A 26,771-nucleotide genomic window follows, 5' to 3' on the forward strand; every position below is an offset into this window, starting at 1 on the left:
CAACATACGCAAATCAATCAACGTCATACACCATATTAACAAAAGAAAAGTCAAAAACCATATGATCATCTCAATAGACGCAGAAAAAGCATGTGACAAAGTCCAACATCCATTCATGATCAAGACCTTAGCCAAAGTGGGTATAGAGGGAACATTCATGAAGATAATCAAAGCCATTTATGACAAACCCACAGCAAATATAATATTCAATGGGGAAAAACTGAAAGCCTTCCCACTAAAATCTGGAACAAGACAGGGATTCCCACTCTCACCACTGCTATTCAACATAGTATTAGAAGTCCTAGCCACAGCAATTAGACAAACAAAAGAAATTAAAGGCATCCATATAGGAAGAGAAGAGATCAAACTGTCACTGTATGCAGACGACATGATACTATACATAGAAAACCCTAAGGACTCAACCCAAAAACCCATTGAACTGATCAACAAATTCAGCAAAGTAGCAGGATATATGATTAACATTCAGAAATCAGTTGCATTTCTGTATACTAACAATGAAATATTAGAAAAGGAATACAGAAATAAAATACCTTTTAAAACTGCACCACAAAAAATCAAATATCTGGGAATACACCTGACCAAGGAGGTAAAGGACTTTCATGCTGAGAACTATAAAACACTATTCAAGGAAATTAAAGAAGATGTAAAGAAATGGAAAGATATTCCATGTTCCTGGATTGTAAATCAATATTGTAAAAATGGCCACACTACCCAAAGCAATCTACAGATTCAATGCAATCCCTATCAAATTACCCACGACATTTTCCACAGAACTAGAACAAACAATCCAAAAATTTATATGGAACCACAAAAAACCCAGAATCGCCAAAGCAATTCTGAGAAACAAAAACCAAGCAGGAGGCATAACTCTTCCAGACTTCAAGCAATATTACAAAGCCACAGTCATCAAGACAGTGTAGTACTGGTACCAAAACAGAAATGCAGACCAATGGAACAGAATAGAGAACCCAGAAATAAACCCTGACACCTATGGCCAATTAATCTTTGACAAGGGAGGCAAGAGCATTAAATGGGAAAAAGAAAGTCTCTTCAGCAAGACTTGCTGGGAAACCTGGACAGCTGCATGCAAATCATGAAACTAGAACACACCCTCACACCATGCACACAAATAAACTCCAAATGGCTGAAAGACTTAACCAAAAGACAAGACACCATCACACTCCTGGAAGAGAACATAGGCAAAACATTCTCTGACATCAACCTCATGCATATTTTCTCAGGTCAGCCTCCCAAAGCAATAGAAATAAGAGCAAAAATAAACCCATGGGACCTCATCAAACTGACAAGCTTTTGCACAGCAAAGGAAACCAAAAAGAAACCAAAAAGACAACTTACAGAATGGGAGAAAATAGTTTCAAATGATGCAATGGACAAGGGCTTAATCTCTAGAATATACAAGCAACTTGTACAACTCAACCCCAAAAAAACCAACAACCCAATGGAAAAATGAGCAAAAAACATGAAGAGACATTTCTCCAAGTAAGATAAAGTTGGCCAATGAGCACATGAAAACATGCTCAACACCCCTGATTATTAGAGAAATGCAAATCAAAACTACCATGAGATACCACCTCACACCCGTCAGAATGGCCATCATGAAAAAGTCCACAAATAGCAAGTGCTGGAGGGGGTATGGAGAAAAGGGAACCCTCCTGCACTGGTGGTGGGAATGTAAGGTGGTACATCCACTATGGACAACAGTATGGAGGTACCTAAGAAATCTATATATAGAACTTCCATATGATCCAGCTGTCCGACTCTTGGGCATATATCCAGACAAAACTTTCCTTTGAAAAGACATATGCACCCACATGTTCATTGCAGCTCTATTCACAATAGCCAAAACATGGAAATAACCCAACTGTCCATCGATAGATGATTGAATTAAGAAGATGTATATATACACAATGGAATACTACTCAGCTATAAAAAAGAATGACATAATGCCATCTGCAGCAACATGGATGGAATTAGAAACTTTCATACTGAGTGAAATAAGTCAGAAAGAGAAAGACAAATGCCATATGATATCACTTATATCTGGTACCTAGTATACAGCACAAATGAACATTTCCATAGAAAAGAAAATCTCGGACTTGGAGAATAGACTTGTGGATGCCTGGGGAGGGAGTGGGAGGGATTAGGAGCTTTGGGTCAACGGATGCAAACTATTGCTCACAGAATGGATTTACAATGAGATCCTGCTGTGTAGCACTGAGAACTATGTCTAGATACTTACAACACAGCACGACAAAGGGAGAAAAAATTATGTATACATGTATGTGTGACTGTGTCCCCATGCTGTACAGTGGGAAAAAAAGTGTGTTAGGGGAAATAACAACAAAAAATAAATTAAATAAATAAATAATTTTAAAAAGAAATAACAGTAATTTTTCTCCTAAAAATTAAAAATAAAAAATAAACCAGTCTGATAAAAAAGATACAGAGAAGTAGATGGATAGAGAGATAAAACACATCTGTTGAGAGCTGGCAAGGCTGCGTAATGATTACATGGGGCTTCATCACACTATTCTGCCACCTTCTGTCTATACTTGAACATCTTCATAATAGAAAATTTAAAAATAAACTCAGCCATCTCAGAAGGCAGGGGTTCCAGAGTTTCCCCCTGTAAGCAAGAAGATGTATCTATATTAGCATTTCCCAGATATAGGCAACTTAGTTTCCCAGTGGAAACTGTCTTGAAATGTCTAGTTCCTACCAATGATATACAAGAAAGTCCAGCTCTGTACGCCACACTAAGAATTACTGGAGAAAGTCATGTTCCATCAAACCACAAAGATTTAGAAACTATCTGTTTACACTCAAACAGAACAAAAATTTTAGTAACATCCTAGCTCAGGCCAAAGCATCCTAGCTCCGCCTTCTGGAGTCCAAGACGGTGTGGTTTCTAACTGGAGGCAGGAAGACAGTCCCCTTGAACACATCCAGTGACCACAGCAACACCAGGAATTCCTTCTGAAGTGGTTGGTCTAGACTGGTCCATTCATAACATGGGCTTTCAATGCCACCAAGCACTTCTCCAACATTACTGCTTCAAACGCCTCCATCATTGTATTAATCAGAATTCTCCAGAGAAATAGAACCAATAGGATATACAAAGATACATACATACTTACAGATATCAGAAGAAACTAACTATAGGAATTGACTCACTTTGTTGTGGAGGCTGAGAAGTTGCATGATCTGCCATCTGCAAGCTGGAGAACGAGGATTACCAGCGGTGTAGTTCAGTCAGAGTCCAAAGGCCTGATAATCACGGGGTGATGGTGGAAGTCCCACTCTGAGTCCAAATTCCCAAAAACCAAGAGCACTGATTTCCTAGGGCAGGAAAAAATGAATACCTCAGCTCAAGCACACAGAAAATTCAGCCTTTCACCATCATTTTGTTCTATTCAAGCCCTCAAGAGACTGGATGATGCCCACTTGCGTTCATGAGAGTGGTCTTCCGTATCAATTTGCTGAATCAAACACTAATCTCTTCTAGAAATACCCTCACAGACACACTCAGAAATAATGTTTTACCAGCTGTCTGGGCATCCCTTAGTCCAATCAAACTGACACATAAAATTAGCCATTAGAGTCATATGAGGAATAAGGCATTCAAGAATTCTTCCATGCAGTACTGAGAGACATGAAGCTGTGCCTATATTAAGCCTGTTCAGTTACAAGTTTTTCTAAGCAGCAAAATAATCCACATGAATGGAGGGCCCAGAGTACCTAACACATATATGCCCGTCCCCTTATTTATTTCTACGAAATCATTATGAGGTATCATTGCTGCCCTCTCAGAAAAGGGATCTATGTTTGGGTTTATATGTGGGCAATAAAAGAGATTTTTGAAAACTGTGTGTTGAGTCTACAGCCATTCCATCCTGAATGGGACCGGTCTCATCTGAAAACTGTGTGTTGCATATCTCCATGGTCTGCTGTGTAACACCTTTATTGATCATGAGGAAGATGTGAGCTGTGTGGCAGGACTATCATCTGAGCGTGGCTGGACACAGAGTCATAAATATCTGGCTTTATTCTCCACATGGACCCAGCAGGACACACTGAGGGTGAGCAGAATTCAGGCCTTGCCCTGAGGAAGGAGGTGCCACTTGAATGTTCCCAAGTGCATGCCTGGATGTTGGCATCTCCTCCCCTGCCTCTTGTAGCCTCTGACATTCTCAGCCCTTGTCAGCTATAGATTCTTGTCCAGGGAAAGGGAGAGCCCCATCCAACAAGGGGATGCAAGTTTCCTCCTCAAGTCAATTATCAGGTAAGATGAGCCAACTGTACCACGTCTTCCCACAAGCCCATCCCCTGTCTCACTAGCTTTGCCTCTCCTCCTTATTTAAACTCTGTACCCGTGGTTCTCAGCCATAAGCATGCATCCAAACCACCTGGAGGACTCCTTGCATCACACATTGCCATCTCGCCCTCCCACCCCAGCCAGCTTGTGATTCGGTAGAATTTGCATTTCTAATGAGTAACCAGGTGATACTGATGCTGCTACCCTGGGACCACCCCTTGAGAAGTACTGCTCTAGAGATCTCCTAGGTTCTAAAGGCTTTACCTGAGTCCCAGTCTCTTGGGTTCCTTCCTCCTCCTTGGCCTGGACTTTGGCCTTAACCCCAACTGGCCAAATAAGAAAGAACACGACAAAAGGATCAGCCTGATTCAGCTTCAAGACTGCTTGCTGCTGGTTTATTGAGAAATGTCCACTTAAATACCACTTGGGACGGTCACCAACCTTGCAGATGACTAAATTCTCCATATGTTTTAGGACTCTGTTATTTGAGTTGTTGCTACCACCTCAGTGCCTGTCCTAAAATTGGGTTTAACTTCCTGTCCCAATCATCTCCAAGTTTCTTCCTGCAGCGCCAATGCCTATGTCCTAGCCCTATGTAAGCATGTCAACAGGATAGTGTTACAGCCTTCTACACCTCTTTTCAATCCTAGAAACTCAGATCTCAGGCCACTGAGCTGACTGGGGGCCTGCACTGCTGATTATTATTTATTATTATTACTATATGCTTTTTCCAGGACAGAGAAGGCCTTAGTTCAAGAAAAATTGTATAAATAATGATCTGGGAAGAACTGGTAAAATGCCTTGACTCCTCTAGGTCTCAGGGATGGAAGAAACAACTTACAGATCCCAGGCTCCACTTACACATACCTGGTTTCATGGGGCAGGAAGAAGACTTTGCCATTTTCTCAAAACTTCCTTGGTGATTATAGGGTGCAGTTGGGGTTGAGAACTACTTATCCTTCCCCTCATTTCACAAATAAAGAGACCAAGACTCAGAGAGCACGGTAGCATGCCCAAGATCCACAGGCAAGTAATGGAATCTGACACCAGGATTCTATGCTCCCAATCCTAGTTCAGAAATCCCTGTGTAAACTGGAATAGACGCCAGGCTCCCACTCTTGGGCAGGGCTGGCCAGAGCAGTGAGTATCCAGCTTGGCTAAGCCTGTGGAGCTCGTTACAATGAAGATCTGGAATCAACCCAGACCTTCAGGCTGCACAGGGATCCCCAGGGAGGACAAGGAAAATACGGTGATTGGTGCATCCCTAGGGTCACAATGTGCCATCAGTGTCCTCTAAGCCTTGGAACATTCCCTCCTTCAACTGAGTTAGTATCCTGCCTCTGGATTTGCCCTCCATTCCCTGGCTGTGATGCTCTGAATATACCTCACACCTAATTCTGACTTGCACTCTAGATTTGAGGCCCTAGCTTGGCATCGTGACCTATGACCCTCAACTTTCTCCCTCTGTCCCCAGCCTCCTCAGCTACAGAGACTGTGTGCCTTCCTCAAAAAGGACCTGATTCCTGGGCCTTCCCTGCCCACACTAAAGCAACCTAGCCTGTCCTCTCAGGGGCTGGAAAACTGGACTCATTATACACACTATTAGCCATAAAGGCTTCAGGGGCTATTAGAGAGAAACGAAAGTTCCCCCAGTGGCTTCCACGGATGGTCTAAAATGTTTGTCATTGTCCTCAAACAACAGATTGTCACAGAGACATATAATTCAGCTGAGTCTGAGCAGGCCCCCGGCTCCTCGCTGATTAATTTATGTCATTTATTGGGAGTTTTCAAAGAACTGTTTTTCTCAGTCAGCCAAATGCACTGATCAGCCTTCAAAAACCAGAATCACATCATTGTCCAGTAAATACATTCTTGCTCTTTCACAGAGTTTTAAAACTGTGCTCCACTGAGGAAAAGAAAAATGGTGTGTATGTGAGCATGGACTGAATCCCCCCACGCTTGGGGGAGGGTCAGCTGGGTTCTGGTATCTTTCAACAAAATGCAGCAATTTATTTGTGGAAATCCCATTATAGCTAATAGGAGTTTAAAACCATTTAAAAAGATAAGGATGTCTACTCATTTCAAGATTATTTTGTAAAATGTGCCCACTAAAAAAGGAATGAATTTTGCAAAGAACATCACAAATCTACTCATTCCAATTCAACTCACACAAAACAATTAAAACTAAATAAATCTGATACCGGTGCTAAATGCTTTTTTAAATCTCTTTTTAAATACATCAAGCTTGGAAATTCTCACTTCTAGGAAAACATACGCTGCACACTTAGGCATCAATGGCTATTCTCAGGCAACCTTCTTTAAGCACGATAATTGGACAAAATTCTAAATTAACATGAAGGAAGACAGTACTATAATTTATAGAAATGGAAATTTCAAACGTAAAGAACTTTCAAACTGGAGTAAATCAGATCTTGGAACCTACACTGTTCAACATCTTTCGTAGCATCTTGGATAAAGACACAGAAAGAAAGCTTTTCCAATATACAGGGGGAACAAAAATGAGTGAAATAACTGAGTCAATAGAGAGTAAAATAAGGATGATTCACATTGATTTTGACAGGCTTGAAGAAATTGTACCCTTTACTAAAGTAATTCTATTCTGCCTCTGGAAATTGATTCTAGGAAAATAATCCTAAGCATGTTGGAAGCGAAAAGAAAAAAGAAAAAGAAAACGACATGCATAAAGATGTTCAATACAGTCTTATTTATAATAGGAGGTATAATCGTAGCATGCAAATAGTGGACAAATGTTTCAATAAATTAAAATAATGTGAGAAAAAGAATGAATACATGCATGTGTAACTGGGTCACCATGCTGTACAGTAGAAAAAAAAATAATGTATTGGGGAAATTAAAAAAAAAAAGAAAAAAGAAAAAAGAAACGAAAAAAAGAAAATATATTCATTCAATGAAATATGATGCAATAATTTATAGAAAGTTGTGTAATAACCAAAAAGTGCTTGCTTTATTAAGATTAAAAATCAGGTTATAAAATATAGGATCAAAAGGTTGTTTTAAATCTAACAGGGGAAAATAGAAGTATACCAGCGTGGTAACTGTTTATGCTTTCTTTCATGGTTATAATTCCCACTCAGCATAATCATTTACTCTCTCCACCATCCAACATTTATTAAACACCTACTTGGGTCAGCACCTAGGGGGTGACTTTTATTTTCTTTTACTTTCTACTTGTCTGTGATTTATAATTTCATAAGCATGAAACTGCAATTTCCTTGAGAGGACTCAGTTATAATTGGATTCTCTCGCTAAGATTACAAACTAATATGGGTTCTCCCCGTTCTTTTAAAATACAAATCCTGTCCCTGTCAAAAGCTCCCCAGGTCACCTGGGCCCTCTGCTCTTTCTGCTTCTCAGCCCTGAGAAATATTATTTACATAGCCTGATTGTAGGAGTTTCAGGCCTGGGAGAAGAGGTCCACTAACCTCTGTAGACTTTCCAAGCTGGCTCTACTCCTCCTTTGAATCCTCTCCACAGCAAACAAGAAGACAGACTCCCCAAATCAACCCCCCCACCCCAGTTACAAGTGCACAATGTATCAGTACATCCTCAATAATGACCATATGGGTTAACACATGTGATAAAGAAAGATGTTTATCACACAGTCTCTGAAACACCCAACGTGCTCCAGACCACCCAATTCAGAGCACTGTGGGTTATAAGTACCTGAAACTTTTCTCAGTTCAAGCCTCAGGGCCTTGCCACTTGCTGTTCTCTTTGCAGAAGACTCTTGTCCTAGATGTTTACCTGGCCTGCTTTACTCCCATTGTTTACTTCCTGTCTTGACTCAAATTTCTTCTTCTCAGGTGAGTCTCTACCATCATACTATTTAAAAATTCTCTTTTTTAAAAAGTTAAAGTATAGTTGATTTACAATGTTGTGCCACTTTCTGCTATACAGCAAAGTGACCCAGTCATACATACATGTATACATTCTTTTTCTCATATTATCTTCCATCATGTTCTGTCCCAAGAGATTGGATACAGGCCCCTGTGCTATACAGGAGAATCTCATTGCTTATCCATTTAGAAAAATGTAATAGTTTACATCTACTAATCCCAAACTCCCATCCCACTCCCGCCCCCTCCCCCTTGGCAACCACAAGTCTGTTCTCCATATCTGCGAGTCTGTTTCTATTTTGTAGAGAGGTTCGCTTGTCCCCTACTCTGGATTCCACATAGAAGTGACATCGTATGGCACTTGTCTGAAAACTCTCGACGATGCCCTACTCACACCCCAGAACTCCCTATCCCTTTCCCTGCTTTCACATTCTCCATGCACTCAACCTTGTCTTGCATACCATCTATTTTACTTAGTACCTTGTGTACCATTTCTTACTCTTCCATACCTTTACCCCCAACCAGTATCCCTTAAAATGCAAAGTTACAGGAGGGCAGAGATATTTTTGTCTTGATTTTCTGCAGCTATAACCCCAGCCCCTAGAATGGTATCTGGCATATTATAGGCACTCACTAACATTTGTGGAATGAATGAAGAATGAACATGCAATCCTAAGGAAAATTATAAATCATGGCAATTATTTGTACACCAAATGCCATTTACAGAGACCAGGTGGATGTCTCAGGATGTCCCTGTCTTGGTCTTCTCTTCTTATAATGACACCAATCCCCACATAGGACCTCATTTGACATTCATTAGCTCTTTAAAGGCCCCATTTCCAAAGAGTCACATTCTGAGGTGCTGGGGCCTATAACATGAATTTTCAGCTCATAACATACCAAGCAGGTGGCAGTGGTAGAATCTGAATGAGTCTCCTGACTTCAATTCACACCCTCCCACTTCACTGTGCTCCCCCCTCACCCCAGCACAGCCCGACCCGCAGACACGACAACCACCTCCCTATGTGGACCATCCAGACTGCCCTGATTCCTTCCAGAAGGCTCCCCTCCCCTGCTCCGCCTGAGCCAGACAGCATAATTTCCCTCTTTGTGGGATGGTATGTGACCCAATTTCTCTCCTTCTTTGAATCTTATTAATCCAATTCCTCTGGTGCTCCAGAGTCCATTGTGAGACACCTGGGGACCATCCTCTGTGCTGTGTCATGTGCGCAGAGCATCCTTCTTTCAAACAGCCCCCAAGACAGTGCACAGGCGCTGCAGAAATCCACAGCCCTTGAGAGCCCAAGATGCTACTCTGCAAGAGCCAATGAGAATGTGCCAGATTACAACCTGAGATGACCGAGGCTCCAACTGCCAGCAGGCGGTTCTATCACCTTGACTCCCTGAGGTCATGTTTCCTCTCCCAAATCTATGATAAGTAAGTGCCTTTTTTGCACTGACTCTTTAGGGACATGTATTCATCTCCCTTGCAGCGTTTAGTCTGTCTTGAGCCTTAGCCAGTCTCACCATCGATCAGACACTATTGTCAAAGACTCAGACCAGGTCTAAGCAATGACCCATTGCTACTCAACTCAGATCCAATGTTGCTATTAAGAGAGACCAATTACTGGACCACAAACCAGTCTCTTCCACCATTTAAATTTACAATCAAATCAGACTGACGAGGCAAGCTGATGTGACTGACTGGTTAGTGATTGATCATTAAGAAAGCTCTGAAGAAAAATCTATTCTATTTGATGGGTGCAGTCAAGCTTTTGGCCATGGTTTCTACGCAAACATGCTTCTGATGGGAACATACACAAAGAGAAGAAAGACATGTCCATATTATAAATACTGAGCTCTCTCCAAGTCTCAGGCACTGGCTGAGCCCTGGAGTCACCGCAATGAACCAGACACGGTCAAAACCTTCAAGAAGACCACCAGGCAATGGGAACATCCCACAGTAGTTCAAGGTGGTGAGAAACAGGAAGCTCACCTTGGGACATGGTGCCAAGGGAGACCAGGAGAGAAGGACCCCTTCACCATGGTAAGTCAGATAATTGACCTTAAAATGGATGTTTCCAGGTAGACAGGAGTATGCTGGGACAAGGATAGGCAACAGGACCTCAGGCTAAGTTGCTTCATAACTTCCTGTTTTCCAGCCCCCCCACTGGATCTCACTCTATTGGTTTAGGGCACTTTTTCAGGGTGTCCCTACCACATGGTCTGGCCTAGATAGCCCTGGGCAGCAAGTCTATACACAAACACCCACTCACACTCACATAGACACTCACACTCAAAGGCACTCACACACATGCACACAGTCACATGCTCACACACTCATCCACTCACACATTCATGCATACACACACAAGCTTTCATCTTTCCCTTAAACCTTACACTCAATTTTAAATTGAAGTAGACCGCACAGATGATAGGGAGACTGAAACAAAAGGAGTCCAATACATAGGACTGTTTTCCCCCACAGAACATTCTCAAAGCAAACCTGAATCTTGCCAGGACATTTTCTACATCAGCATCAGCCTGTTCTCCACACAGAGGTCAGAAAGCCCCTGTGAGAATGAGTCACACTGTATTGCCCTCTAGTTCCAAACCCTCCAGTGGCTTCACATCTCAGGACTAAATGGCACGAAGGTTCCTACAGACCAGTTCCTGTGACCTCACTCCCACCTCCCTCGGATGCCGCTGGCCTCCTTCCTCAAACACTCCAAATATTCTCTCCATCACACCAGCCACTGCACTTGCTCTTCCCATGGCCAGAAACAATCCTTCCCCAGAGAGCATCATAGCCTACCACCCTCACTCAAATGTCAGCCTTCCCAAGAAGTCTTTTCTGGTTACTCTATAGAAAACTGTGCCACTGCCTCTGCCACGGCTTCTTACCTTCCGGTCCTGTTTTGCTTTAGTTCATAGTGCTTAGGCCATCTAGTGTAGAGTGTTCGTTTCTCCCTTTGTTTTCTCCTTCACTCAGGGGGAAGGCAAGCTCTCAGAGGGAGCTACAGTTGTTCCCCTAGCACTTAGGAGAGTATGGAACAGACAATGGCTCCACAAATAAAGAACTATCACGAGATGGCTCCATTTGTCCCAAGTCCCGGTAGCATGTAGTCTAGTAGAGGACAATCATCTTTTTACTGAAAGGTTCCAGACCACTGCCTTGGGAACTATGAGAGCAAATGATGGGAGGGGCTGTGTGTGACCCGCCTCCTCCATCCAGGGCAGCACCATTTACATTCATTTCATCTCTTTGAACTTCCATGTAAGACTACCTCTAATAAAAGATTTTCACAGCTTCGGACATAAGTTTTGAAACCACTGAGACAAGATCCCAAAGACAAAAAGAAATGGACTTGAGTCCAGCTCTATTGCTTATAACAATGAGATGAAATACTGGCCAAGTCACATGTTTTCTGAGCTTCAGTTTCTGTATATGAAAAATGAGGACACTGCCTATGTCCTGGGATAACAGTAACAATATTCAACAAATGGTGAAGCACAGGTGAATCAGAATACATTGGTGTCAACACTAAAGGAAACAGGAAGGCTGTGCTTAGCGTAGGCAGAAAAGTCGCTAAAGGGTAGGTCCCCCAGTCAATCTCAGGACCTTCCCAGGCAATGTGGGGCCTTAGTGGCCCCTCTGAGAGACATGGGAGCGTGGGGAGAAAATGAAGCTAATTCAGGGTGAGCAATCAAAACTCTAACCTTCTTGCAGCCACCTTTGGGGTACAGGCTCAGAATGCCCCAGGAATGAAAATCCAAAACCAAAGGTCCTACCCTCCTCCCCACAAGCCCTTGTCGGGGATTAAACAGTACACTCTAAAGCCACAGACAAGTCATAATACGTCCATATTTTATCTGGGTCATATTATGTGCAACATAATTAATGTTTAAAAAGCATTTCTGCAATAAAATGTCTCTGCGATAACCGGCATGAATCACAAGGAAGCTGTGGCCGTGTTTAATTTGATTGTAGAAGAGATTTCTAGTTAGTGGAGCATCACCGCCAATGGCCCCCTTACTGGACACAGCTACATACAGCCAAGTGATTGCATTTCCAATCAGAAGCAGAGCCTGGGACCAACAAGTCCCCAGTGGGTGCGTTTCCTGGCTGCGAAAGCCCTTTGTTCCCTGTCCGGTTCTGCGAATGTGCTTTCTCCAATGTCTCCCGATTGCTGGGCCGTTTACCAGCATCTCCAAGGATCTTCGCATGACTGCTATGAAAGAATTCTCTTCTGAGACTGCCTGATGGCAGACCTCTGCCGAGTCATTCTCTCAACTCTGTGAGCTGATGAAATGCATCAATTATTTCAAAGCACTAAAGTTTGACAATTTCTTCCTGAAATGAATATTTTAGTCCTCGCATAACAATGGAGGCAAAATTAGTTGGGATGAGTGGAAAATTGACAGGCCAGGGTTTTGCAAAAGGAACCAATTTCTCCTTGCCACAACAGACTTTTTTCTCTGCCCATTCCTTCCCACTTCCAGCTTCTTCCATCCCTTGGCTCTACTTCTCTGGAAGTCTCAAGTGAGGGGATGTAGAGAGGGGACACTTGTCTCACCTATGAATTAGCAGGTACATGGCTGAATCTGATAGAAATAGGGATGACTTCTGGACCTAGGGAGACATGATTTACTAAATCTAAACAAAATATTGCCCTCTCCCTGGCTCAGCTACAGAAAGCAGATCAGTTGTCCAGCCCAGTCTTACAGATTTAACCATAATGTCCAGTTTTAAGTGCTCATGGCTTCCAACCTAATTCATAACTAATCAGAACACAGCAATCTGCTACTAAAAATGAACTATCAGAAGGTGTATATCGGGGAGTCCCCATCGTGGCTCAGTGCTTAACAAACCTGACTAGGATCCATGAGGATGCAGGTTCGATCCATGGCCTCAATCGGTGGGTTAAGGATTCATGAGCTATGGTGCAGGTTACAGATATGGCTCAGACCTGTGGCTGTGGATAGGCTGGCAGCTGTTGCTCCAACTGGCCCCCTGGGCCTGGGAACCTCCGTATGCCATGAGTACAGCTCTAAAGAGCAAAAAAAAAAAAAAAAAAAAAAAAAAAAAAAAAAAAAAAAAAGTTGTATATCATCTACTAGTCTATGAAAGTATATGTTGGATCAAATTAATGGCTATCCCTATAATAATGTGTTTTATACTTGCATTCCAACATTCTTTGCAAACAATCACTGTTGCTGTACAGTGAAAAACTTGGACTCATGAGTTTGACTGCCTGGGGTCAACTCTTGACTGCCAATAAGTTGATTCTGTCTAAATATTAGGCATAATATTCAAATTTCTGCACTGAGCATTGAACAGTAGTCCCTCCAAGCAAGTTTAGTACTTAGTTTGCAAAATATTCTAAATACATGTTATCTCGAGGAAATTTCCCAGCCCCCTTGCAGAAAAGGAGAAGATATTCTTTCATTTCTCAGGCCTTCGAATGGCAAGCTCTCTGCTCTGAATGTTCTCCTTCCTGGTTAAGATTTCGTCATCCTTCAGATGTCAGCTAAGATAACACCTTCTCCAGGAGAAGCTGTCCTTAACGCAGATCTGTATGTGGAGCAGTGAACTGCCAAAGTACCTGAACTGCTTCTGCAGAGCGCTCACAGCACTTTACTGTCATCAGTTGCCTGCATTTCTGACTCTCACAAAGAGAAGATCCGTGAAGGCAGGGAAGGTGTGCACCTTGCTCGCCACTGCCTGCCCAGAGCTTAGCACAGAGACCAAACCTAAAAAAACTCGCACTGCATTACTTACTAACAGGAGAATTTGTTGGAAGACTTCGACATTGTGACCCAATTACGGCAGAGATGTTCATCGTTCCCCCGATATCTCGGTGTTCCCCAACATTTCCCAACCTCCCTGAGTAAACAAAACTATGTGATTAGTTCTGGCCACTGTGTTGTGGTAAAAGTAATGTGCGTCCCTTCAAGTAGAAAGCTTAAGAGAAAGGGTGTAGCTGCTCCCTGCTCTCTCATCCCCTGGAACAATATTGGAGTAGCCATTTTGAGAAGATGGAGCCCCAAGATGGAACCACTTGGACCCTTAAAATCATAACTTAGAAAAGAACTGACATGCAGAGGCCTTGGATTAGAAAAGAGCTTTTCATGGGCAAATGTAAACCTATGGAGATTTGACAGGCTTGTTTGTTACCACAGCATAACCTGACCTGACCTGAGTTATTCAAAAGATTTTCCAGCATCACAAAGCACACTGGTAACCCAAACTCAGATCTTTTGAATTTAAAAGTTTAAGACAGTGAATAATAAGGCTTTGCCTTTACTTCCTCGTCAGCCTAGTAGCTTTGTCATCCTTGTTTCCTGAATGGCAAAAGAGAACTGCCTCATAAACCACCTACACCAAAACTCTGAGGAAAATGACTAGCCATTTTCCATCAATTTGAAGAAATGCTGTGTGTATTAGATGTATGTCTCTCGACCCTTACATCCACTCTATTTATCCACAGAAAGAGCTGCGTGGTAGAATGAGCATCCCTCTTTGTGAATGAGGCCACCTGCTCCTATGTTCTGATTTGACAGATTTGAGTCTCTTCCCTGTGAGTAGGCGGACAGCCAGAGTTGATTTTCTGGACAGCTTCCTCAGATATGATTACAGCACAATTACAAAGATAATCAGGTTGGTGGATGGTCAAAATGTTTTCTAACAAAAAAGTATTCTAGTACATGAAAATAGGAGTCTTTAGGGAGTAGTTAACTTATAGGCTAATGTCTCCTTATATCAAATATGATTGCAAAGATTTCTTTTCTATGAAGTTAGGCTGCTGACACATAAGCCAGGATGAAAAGGCTTAGTCTTTGAGCAAGAGCAAGGGTGCAGAACTGGCCCCTATCTTGCTTCATTACAGGAAAGTACAAACCATGCATGCTTCTCTCCAAACTTGCTTCCTTTCTCCTCCAATTCTGCACGGGTACTTCTAACACTTTAGAAAAAGAACACCAGCATTTAATGAGAACCTACTCCTCCTAGCTACCTTTTCAGTCTCATTTAAATCATCAACCCTTTGAAAGAGGCATTCTCCCAGCTCAGCACATAGTATCTTGGTGGCCTTGGGCAAGTCACAGAAGTGTGCTGAACCTCCGCATTATCATCTGTAAAGTGGAGGATCTACAGATCATGCAAGCCTAGAAAATGAGCAAATACTGGAGGATATCTTTGATGCATAATTATACGTGGGGAACTTTTTAGGGAACACTCTCAGGAACAACCCCCATGTTGGAGCAGGAGAAGCTAGATTAGAAAGGGAGAATTTGAACTGTGATGCAGTTGCAGGATGATTTCAGCCCATCGATCTGGGACAGATGGGCTCTTCAGAATTGTCCCAAACTGAGGCAACAGGGACAACCCATGCACACTACAATCTACAATTCATTGAGAGTTGGCTGGTCATGGAGAAGGGGCATAAGCTTGAACAAGGCAATTCCCTGTAGGCAGGGCAATGCCCAGGGAAGAACTGAGCCATCAGAAAGTCACACATCCAGTGGCCAGGGTATCAATACTTAATTCCTAAAGGAGGAAAGGGATGGTAGACCACAGCAGTTACTACAGTGGTGATTAAGATCTGCCCTCATATAACGTGTAACCCAGTGGGGGAGGGAGAGAGAAGGGTGAACAAAGAATTCATTATTTGCAGTGCAACTGACGCCCTTATAAACACACACTTGCACCCATTTCGCATGGGAAAACATTTTCCTAGAATGAGAGTGGTAACTACAACACCATATGGAATTCATTTGGATCTGTGGCCTGTAATTGTACTTTGCAAGTGCTCTACATCATGACTTGTCACCCATCCATAATTTCTTTCAGTGGATGGTCTCAAGCTATTTTTAGACAATCCTTCCAAGTTTTTACAGCAATGTCATGATGTTAGAGGCCAACCTTCCCACGACACCTGCTGTTCTCTGCCCTCCAATGAACTACAGTCACTGTCAAGAAGGTGCTCTAGGAGTTCCAGTCATGGCGCAATGGAAACAAAACCAAGTAGTATCCATGAGAATGTGGGTTCGATCCCTGGCCTGGCTCAGTGGGTCAGTGATCCAGTGTTGCTGTGAGCAGTGGTATAGGCTGACAGCTGCAGCTCTGATTCCACACCCTGGCCTGGGAACATCCATATGCCATGGGCATAGCTCTAAAAAGCAAAAATAAGCAAATAAATAAGCTAAGCCAAAAAAAAAACACAATGTATTCTGGCCTCCAGGGTGATACTATTCTTTGGGTTCTCTGGGACAGGTCCAGTATCATTCCCTACATACCCGTCCTCAGTTACTGGAGTCAGAACGGTTCTTCAGGACACAAAGCACACATGGTAGGAAGAAAGGCTCTTTCAGAGGAAACAACACATAGTGCACAACACACTCACCTCAGGATCACGCTGGGAGTGCTCGCTGGAGGAGAACCTTCCCAAGGTGTAGAGGACATTTAGGGATCAAGGTGTACAGGACAGTCAGCTGAGTCCCCAGCTCTCACTAACTAGGAGACACTGGCACGCAGGACAGGATGAAGAAGAAACACACAAACACAGTAGGGTAATGGATTTTTTCATGTTGAAATATTTTATAATTTTTTATGCCTTTAGAATATATTTCAGAGACAAGCAAGAATTGACAGTACTGCCTGAGGATGGTATTAAACAGAATGTGTCTCCACAGGTTGTACAGGAACTCAGAAAAGGGTGGCTGACTTCGCTGTGGAGCATTTTCTGAAAGAGCTGAGATCTGAAGGGTGACTGGGATTTGGGGGTTTTATTCAGACGTTGGAGGCATATTTCACGCAGAAAAAGCAACAGCATATGCCCTGCTTGAGAGATGAGAGAGGACATTTAACACATTTAAGGAAAGAAGCTCATGTGGCTCAAAACACAGAGGCTAAGATGGGGAGTGAGGAGAGGTGAGCTGAGGATGGAAAGAGAGGTGAGAGTTACCCGGAGGTGAAAGGGAAGGCCTGGAAGGCACCAAGTAAGGTGGAAAAATATAAGACTGTGACTTTGGAAAGAGGGCATTGAAAGCCACCAGACTCCTCTCCTGGACCATCACCCCTCAGAGGGCTTGCTGCCTTTCTGGGAGCTGAGGATGTCTCCCCGTCAGCCCTATCAACTGTTATCATCAGAATAGCAATTCCCTAGATTTTACTGCCATTTATAGTTAGTCCTTTACGATTTCATATATATTACATTTCATATATACATATGAATACATTCCACAATATCATATAGATACATTCATACTTTTTATATACATCCTCACAAAAGTCCTATTAGGTAGACAGGGCAAAGTATAGGTAAAGAATTATTTCATTTTACAAATGGGGAAACAGATCCAGGGAAATTATATAAACTGACTGCTGTTACACAGATGATGAATAGAACCAGAACACAAGAGCATCCGCAGATGATACATAAATAAATGAGTATGACTGTGTTCTAGTAAAACTTTACTTATAAAAACATGTAGAAGCATAAATTTTGCCAATAGGTCATAGTTTGCCAACCCCTGTAGTGTGGGAATGGTGAAAAGAAGAGACACTTGGCTTAACAAAATAGAACAGAATTCCCAAAATAGACCCAAACATATGTGGTCAATTAATTTTTTAAATGAAGGCACTGCAGTAAGAATAGTGACCTATACCACATGTCAAGACTAGATCACAGATGTAAATATAAATGGATCATTGACCTAAATTTAAAATTTAAAACCATAAAACTCCTAAGAAAATAATTTTATGACCTTGGGTTGGGCAAAGACTTCTTACATAAAACACAAAACTATGAACTATAAAATAAAAAAATGATAAACTGGACTTCATAGAATTTAAACCTACTGTTCTTTGAAAGACTATTAAGAAAATGAAAAGAGGAGTCATAGAATAGTAGAAAATATTTGCAAAACACATGGCTGATAAAGTAGCAAGAAGTGTAGCTAAAATACATAAGGAACTCCCAAAACTCAATAAGAATTAAGCAAACAATCCAATCTTTTTTAAATGGTCATGAACAGACACTTTACTAAAGAAGAGCTGTAAATGCTAATGGTAAATAAACATGTGAAAAAGATGCTCAACATCATTAGCAATTAGGGAAATGCAAATTCAAACCATAATAAATGGCTAAAAAAATTTTTGTTTTAAACTGACAGTCCCAAGTGCTGGTAAAGATATTGGCTAATAGCATCTGTCCTTCATTGCTGGTGGGAATGCAAAGAGGTACAGCCAATTTGGAAGACAGTTTGACAGTTTCTTAAAAATTAAAAAGGCACTTCCCAAATGATGTAACAGTGCCTCTCTTATTACACAAAAGAAATAAAAACATGTCTATGCAAATACCTGTAGAAGAATGTTTATATCAAATTTATTCACAATCTCTAAAAACTGGAAATAACCTGAATGTCCAACAGCTGTTGAATGGGATAAGCAAACTGTAGCACACACAATGAATTTAATATTATTCATAAATAAAGAGGAATAAACTACTGACACATGCAATAACATGGATTGATTGCAAAAGCATCGTGCTAAGTGAAAGAAAGACAAAAGGCTGTGTACTATATGATTCTGTTTAAATAGCACTCAGAAAAGGACAAAATTAATGGAGAAAAACAGATCAGTGATTGCAGGGGCTGGAAGAGGAAGAAGGGTTTAACTATAAAAATGGCACAAGAGAACTTTTAGGGGGATGGAAATGTTCTATATATTGACTACAATAGGTAGGTGATCATGTAACTGTATTTTTTGCTAAAACCCACAGAACCTAAAAATGTAAATTTGATTTACATGTAAGTTGTACCACAACTATACCATAAAAAACTCCTGAATAGTTCCCTAATTCTCTCCAGATTAAGGCAAAAATACACATCTTTAACATGGCTGAGCTGTGCTATCGATACTGTCTTCTATGAGCCCAAAAGGTTAACCACCCCAGGATTCTTGTTAAAGTGAAGTCCACCTGAGATCATCTGAATTAGGACTTCTGGAGGCAGTCCCAGGAATTTGCATTTTTCAGCAGCTCCTCTGAGAAACTCTGAAATGCATTAAAGGTTGAGAATCCCTAAGGAAGAACTTCTCTCATGCCCAACAGGGTTTCTCAGCTCTGTGTCTTTCCATCCCTCACTACCGGTACTCCAGCCACACTGAAGCCCAACACAAATGCCGCCTCCTAGCGATAGCTGCCAGGACATGCCCCAAAGTGGGCAAGATCCTGAAATCCACTCTTACTGCACCCTGTGTGTCTCTTTCCCTGTGCTCTCCTTGGGGAAATTCAAGGTCAGACTTGTGAGAAGTGGACATAGTGCCCACCTGCCCAGGGAAGGTGCACTCTGTCAAGGCAAGGTGATTAACAGCCTCGTTCCCTGCCCCATGTTTGCTTCCTAGCAAAATGCCTGCCCTACAGTATTAACACAATTGCAAATACTTAACCTGTGCCCACCAGGTGCCAGGAAAGACTCTCAGTTAATATATGGAGAGATGTTAACTCACTTAATCCTCATAACGACCCTATGAGATAGATCCTTTCATTATCCCCATTCTATCAACGAGGAAACTGAAGCACAGGAAGTTTAAATAACTTGCTGGAGGCGTCACAGCTCCAAGTGGTAAGCCAGGATGCAAACCCAGGAAGCAAGGCCCCACTATGCTGCAAGTTTAACATTTATCTGCTGAGTAAGCAAAGGTTGAATGAATAGGCAAAAGCAAACTGTTTAACCAACAACACTGTTAGTACTGAACAGACACCATAGAATTTCTCTGCTGGTCCCCAATCCCAGTCATTACCACCCCCTTCTCAGACACTCCAGCTCTTCACAGAGTGCAGAGAACACTGCACCAGGGTTTTCGTGTCTCAGAAAACCTTGTGTCATCAGGGTAGAGAAGAAAATAGTGAAGAGAAGGATTTGCTGGCATTCGGCAGACTTTCCAACAATCCTCAAATCACAGTGCTCGACCACATGTTTTCTTGAAGAGGATAATCAAGTCCATTTATCAGACATTTGAAAGAGCAGGGGTGCTTTCTCCAGGCAGATAAGCAAGGCAAAAAACAAATTTGAGCTTCCTTTCTCAATACTCGGATTTCTCTAACTGAATCAGTCAGTAAGCTTAATCTTAAGGAGGCTTTGGGGGCATCGGAAGAGATAACAGTGATTGCAGCTATGGTGACTGGTACCCAGTGAGACCACAGACCAACAGGGACGAGAAAATGAGGTCAGACCAAAGTCATGGGGCACCAGGCAAATAGGTGGGGGGTCCACAGACCTAGAAGCCTACCCAACCCTCAGAGGATGGTTTTCTACGGCATTGTGCCATGTCTCCTCCGCGTGTCACCCTGGAGCCCAGAGCTCCCTGCAGCCTTTCATGGCTGACAATGGGCCCAGATCCTGCTGGATCCAGCCAGGATTACAGTGTGTAAGACAGTGCTTCTCCATCTTTCCAGCGCGTGGAAATCATGGGGGTGGAGGTGGCAATGCAGATTCTGATTCCTGACTCGGTAGGCCTGAGCGAGGACCTAAGAGTCTGCATTTCTAGCAAGCTCTCGACTGCTGCTCATCCTGTCAGGCTGAGACCACAATTTGATCACAAAGTTTGTAGAGGGTCCACTGACGATAAACGAAAAGAGTCAATTCCATCAAGATATTTGAAGGAGTAAACAAAAAATCCATTTCTCTAGCCAACTAAAGAAATAAAATCAAAGTCAAATACAGTGTAACCTTTTCCTCTTGCTTTCCAGACACATGAATTTCTCTAACTGGGCCATCAGTCAACCAGCACTTGCTGGATGTTTTCTGAGCAATGGGAGACCCATGGTTTAAAATCAATCAGCTGCTATGATTCTAACAACCCAATGTGACACATGCGGAAAACTACATTTGAAGGGAACCAGGAGACTGTATCTGCAGTGCAGCTCACATCTCTATGCAGAATCTTTGCACAGAATTGTCCATCCCATTGGGCCTCCTCCATGGTCCTCAGGATAAAAGCTGCTAAGAGGGCCAGTGAAAGAGGAAAAAAAAAATTTAAATAATCTATGGCTAGTAAGAAAGAACTTGGAAGAAGTTTGGATAAAACAGATAAAAAGCTCCTATGAGATTTAATAAGACCACACATGAGATGGGGAAGAAGGGCATGGGGGCGTCAGGCAGAGGACGAAGGGAATGTTTAAACATCTGCCATGTTTCTTGCAAGTGATTTTATATCTACCACCTTCAAGAACACTCAAAATCACTCTGAAAGTAGACTCTATTATAATTACCCATCCCCCAAACGAGGAAACTGAGCCCTCAAAACGTTAAGTGATTGCTCACTGTCACTCCAAACAAGGTCCACAGGAGTCCTGCTCTTTCACGCTGTCTCCAAAAGAGGCTAAGAAGCAAAGAGGAGTCGCTGAGTGCAAAGCACTTTACGGTTTTCCAAGTCCCTTCACTCACATTGTCTAAGAGATAACAGAAACTAAGTCAAAAGTTCATTTCTTGAAATATTATACCTCATGTGAAAACAGAGGCATGGTTGGGGGATCAGTGGTTAGATCTAAAGGTATAAATAGGAAGAAATGCAGCAGCATCAGTGTTGGGAGGGATATGGTTGTCAAGAGCAGTCAAGAGTAACATTGTTACCAGCCCCCACAGGGACCCACTCCCGACAAGATACCAGGGGCAGACCAGCACCTATGGGTACTGGGACTTCAGGGGGTCCCACCTTCAGCCATCTGTCCCTACATAGGGTCCATACCCACAGGCTCAGCCTTGATAGCTATGCAAGCATCCCAAGGCACCTACTTGTATGCAGTCCCAGGGCCCTCCGCCCCCTGCCAGCCCCCATCTCTCTGACCTGGGCATTTGCTAAATGCTCCTGTACCCTGGAGACTCTCCAAACTCAAGCCCCATTCCTAATCCCCATACGCTGGACCCAGCCTGCCAGCTCCCCCAGGATCTTGCCCAGGTCTGCTTCCCACAGAGTGGACAGGATACGGTCAGATTAGTCTGCTCATCACAGCAGACCTGAGCGCAAGCTTCCTCCGAGTCTGAGCACAGGGGCACACCCCTCCCTGAGAGCCGCTGGTGCGCCCTGTGCAGTGAAAGCACAGATAAGGATTTTCAGCTAGAAGAAAGAAGTGGAAGAAAGAGGAAGAAGTGGAATGAGAGAAGGACCAAAAAGCTAGAAATGAGTAACTGTGTATAGTCTGAACAATACGATCCTTGAGGGAAGACGAAAAGCTGGAACTGAAGTTCCAAGAGGCACTGATGGAAATTTGGGGTTGGGGGGTAGTTCAAAGGAGCTAAAATCACTGATATTCTGTCTAGGCCTGGGGGTCCTACAGATGATGAATCTGAGCACAAGTACACTGGCATTTTACGCGTGTGTCCCGTCCCCAATGGTGACCTCTGAACGGCTGAAGTAGAATGAGTAATTCCATTATCAGTTGATTGAGGAACAAGTGGATCAAAGGAAATTTGATAAATCAAACAAAAGGCAGAGGGGTACTAAGAATAAGGAGAAAGCAGGACACATTTAAAATACTGAGGAGTCAGAGGTGGGCAACTACCTTCTCACCTCCTGGCTTCAATGGGAATATTTTAAACATTTCATTTCACCATTAAATGGGTCTTTCCTGTAGTTTTCTCAAACAGGCTTGATCAAGGTAAGGTCACTCCCATCTCATTTTGCTAAGAGGTTTATTATGGATTGGATTTTCTATTTTATTAAGTAGACTTTGACCAGCCTCATTATGATTCATTTGTAAGAGACAGCTCCCTGGAAAATGATGGGATTTTTTTTCCCATGAAAGTTTTTTTTTCTTGTGTAGCCAATGATCCCTTTAAATAAACCCTACTCTCTGCTTAAAAAAAAAAAAAAAAAAAAAAAAAAAAAAAAAAAAAAAAAAAAAGAGTAACACTGTTGGAGCTACAGTGACTAAATGCCAAAGACAATCACGGATTCTTAACAGCGACCAGAGTGTCAAGAATTGTACCGAGGGCCTGATGCACAGCACCTCACCTAAGCCTCAGAATAACCCCAGGAAGCAGGTTTGATAACCTCATCCCATTATCTGGAGGAGGAGCCACGGCTCAGCTGGCTAAGTAAGTTGTCTATGATCATGTGGTTAGAACAAGGTAGAAATAAGATTCAAACCCAGGTCTCTGGACCTCAAAGCTGGTATTCTTACCACTACACCCACTGCAGACGAAGGAGAATTTGAGGGGAATGCCCAAGTCCTTTCTAGGACATTTTGTTATTTGGCAACTGACTCAGCACCCCACAGACACTCTAAGCAGGGTTCTTAGTGATAAGGTTCTTATTCGGGACCAGTGTGCTAAGAGGCAACTGGAGGAAGGGAACTAAGCTCTGAGACATAGAGTCAAGAGAGCAGAAGTCTCCAAGAAGAAAGGGGTGATCAAGCAGAAGCTGAAGCCTGTTTGAGACTCTTATAACTTAAAGCAGCAGATGAGTTAGATGAACCACTCCCCAGTTTCTGTGGTGCACTTTCTACCAGCTTGAGGTATCCAAACAGTTACTCATACATTCATTCAACGACTTATTTCCTCCTATATGCCAGGAGCTATGCTAAGCCCTGGATATAAAAGCAGGAAACAGACCAAGTCTCTAGTCTCATAAAATTTACATGTGGCATGGGGATGACAGACAATGCAAATAAGGATGTAAGACAACGTCAGGTTATGATAAGAGCCATGAAGAAAAATAAAGCAAAGTAAGAAGCAGAGAAAGATGGGGATGTGAGTATTTATTTTCCATTTTCTATTGAAGTATAACATGTACAGAGAGACGTACACAAGTCAAGGTTGATGGCTGACTGAATATTAACATGCTGAATATGAAAATGCTACAAGCACTCACTCAGAACAAGAAATAGATCAGGAGTTCCCGTCGTGGCTCAGTAGTTAATGAACCTGACAAGTATCCATGAGGATGCAGATTTGATCCCCGGCCTTGCTCAGCTCATGAGCTGTCATCTAGGTCACAGATGTGGCTCAGATCCAGCCTTGCTGTGGCTATGGTGTAGGCCAGCAGCTGTAGCTCCAATTTGACCCCTAGCCTGGGAATCTCCCTATGCCACGGGTGCAGCCCTAAAAAATAAATAAATAAATAAATAACAGAAATCAAAGATCACACTCCAGAAGCCCCTGCCATTCCACTTCTAGTCACAACCCATGATGGTGAGGGAAAGTTGTCTTGAAGAAATGACATTAGAACAGAGACTCAAATAAAAGAAGGCAACGAGTAAGCCATGTGGGTATTGAAAGAAAGTGTTCTGGCCAGAAGGAATTGCGACTGCAGAGAAGGAATGAAAGGAATGAACTAAAGGCTTTTAAGGAACAGTAACCTGTGTCTAAGTCAGAGCAGACAGATGCATGGATAGATGGATAGATGAATGGGTAGATGGATGATTGGACGGATGGAAGGAAAGAAGGACAGATGGAAGAAAGAATGAAGTGAAAGGTAGCAGCAACACATGACATCAAAAGAGAGGCAGAACTAGATCAGATAGGGCTTTGAAATTAGGAGCTAGGATTTAATTCTATTAACATTGGAAAACCTTTGAATGGTTCTTAGCTGGGCACAGTGTGCTCTCACTTGCATTTTCAGAGCTCAAGTGGAAGACAGAGTTAAATACAGTGCCCCACAGAATGGAGCATGTACCAATGAGGGTGGCTTTTTCCCTTGGAGGTGGAGGAATTACACCTCCCCTGTCCCCACGCCAACCAAACCTTTTCACCTCACCTGTCAGATGGAAGGGGCCAGAGATGCTCTAACTTGAAATTCCCAGAAAAACCATGTAGCTTTAAGAGCCTTGCCAGTAGTCCAGGGGCCTGGTCTCAGCTATAGCTCCAGAATGGTGAAGCTGGACAGAACAAACCACAGCAAACCAGCATTGTCTTGGGATAAATTCTGCAGACTTCAGACGTCTGTCTTCATCACCTCTGGGCCTCCCCTCTGGGTCATTTCTCCACTCCAAACTCTTCTCCACCTCCTGTGACACTCAGTGTTCCTCTGCTCTCTAGCCTCTATCTTGGTTCAAAAGCACAAAAATCTGATGTAGCAATTAGCCTGGAACCTGAAACTCTTCTCACCAGTGTGTGGATAATCTCATTTTCTATACCACAGCTTCCTTAGCATGCAATGATTTTGTTATTTTCTGATTAGGAACTCTAGTCTATCAGAAACAAGAAGCGGAGAAGTTTGTAGACAGAAGGAGGAGGCAAGACTATTCTTTCGACCTCTTAGCTAATGCTGCATCCCTGACTGGCGTGGATCTTGGGTGACCTGGTAAAGGGACAGCACTCCCAATATTTTCTGCAGAAAGTACCCAACTGATGATTCTAGTTCTTCTTCCCCCAATCTAGGCTCATCTCCCACAGCCTTAGCCTCAGGACACATGCCACCCCTGGCCATCACCTGGGTCACTGGCTGCCTCCCTCAAGCAGCCTCTACTGCTTTATCTGGCACCCAGATGAAGGGCAGATGACAGCCAGAAGTAGGAAACCAAGAAGGGGGTCTGGCTAAATGGGCACCAAAAGCAGTGTCCTAATCAATCCTCAACCCAGAGTACAGGAGGACAGGGCAAGGGAGCCTAGGTATGGAGTTGGAAGCAAGATCTGTGTTTCAGAGCATGGCGGGGGGGTGGGGGGAAAGGCAAAACTAATGCTAATTAGTGAGAAGGAAGAAGCAACAAGGTGGGAGTAGAAAAATGAATTGTCTGCATAATCAATGCTAATCACAATCTTTTATGGGAATTGTTTCCCATTTTATTCCTAATTACCACTTGCTACAACAATGATAAAGCATATCGCTAAATATAATCTGAAATTAACTTTGTAGTAAGTTCCCTCTGATTATAAGAGCAAATTTTCAACATGTCCAAGGAATGATTACAAAGTACTGAGTGATCCCAATATTAACTTCTAAAAAGCAAGCTTTCTGCTGGTGGTTTTTGACAGGCTCTGAGCCCTCACCTCTACATGTTACTGTTATGGGTCCTGGATTTCCTCAGAAGGCCCCCGTTTTAAAACACTCCATCACTGCTGCTCTCCTGAGCATTCAAATATTGGCCAAACTATGATTCCTACTTTCAGTTCAGAAGTATGATCACTGGAGTCAGCTGATGCGGGTTGATATTCAATCTACAGTAGGTCTGAGAATGTGCAAGCCAAGGTGGCCCAGTCATCTTTGGAGCACCTTCTTCCCCAGCCAGATCAGCGCAGTTTCCTGTCTTTGCATAAGAAATTGGTGTTTTTATGCTCTCCTAGGTCAGCAATAAGGCACCAACTTTTACCAAGGGTCAACATTTGAAAACTTGAAAATTCCACCTCAGCAAAATCCAAGAAAGATTAAGTCCCTTTAAGCCCTAGTAAGTCATCACCCATTCACCGATCATGGGCTTACTGGACCAAGTAAGGAGAAAGTTGTTCTGAGAGAACTACCCCCCGAGTCCCACTGGATGAAATCTAGTCTGAAGTATTCCAGGCTGACTCCATTCAGCTTGGGGCATTTTGTA

General features: G+C 42.7%; 1 protein-coding gene across 26 annotated transcripts in view; it reads right to left on the reverse strand.

The window, feature by feature from the left end:
• The window catches only part of CDH13 (cadherin 13), a 1,446,594-nt gene that overhangs the window by 1,229,971 nt on the left and 189,852 nt on the right, over nucleotides 1-26,771 (reverse strand). For all 26 annotated transcript variants that reach the window (XM_084957934.1, XM_084957954.1, XM_084957942.1 and 23 more), the window contains one exon: nucleotides 3,217-3,381. The gene's annotated coding sequence lies outside the window, so the exon portion shown is untranslated. The remainder of the gene's footprint in view (nucleotides 1-3,216; nucleotides 3,382-26,771) is intronic.

The sequence above is a fragment of the Sus scrofa genome, chromosome 6 (assembly GCF_054392235.1).
Source record: "Sus scrofa isolate SSC_HxYL_T2T_F1_AM1 chromosome 6, Sscrofa_HxYL_maternal_Yorkshire_Landrace_v2.0, whole genome shotgun sequence".
Classification (NCBI taxonomy): domain Eukaryota; kingdom Metazoa; phylum Chordata; class Mammalia; order Artiodactyla; family Suidae; genus Sus; species Sus scrofa.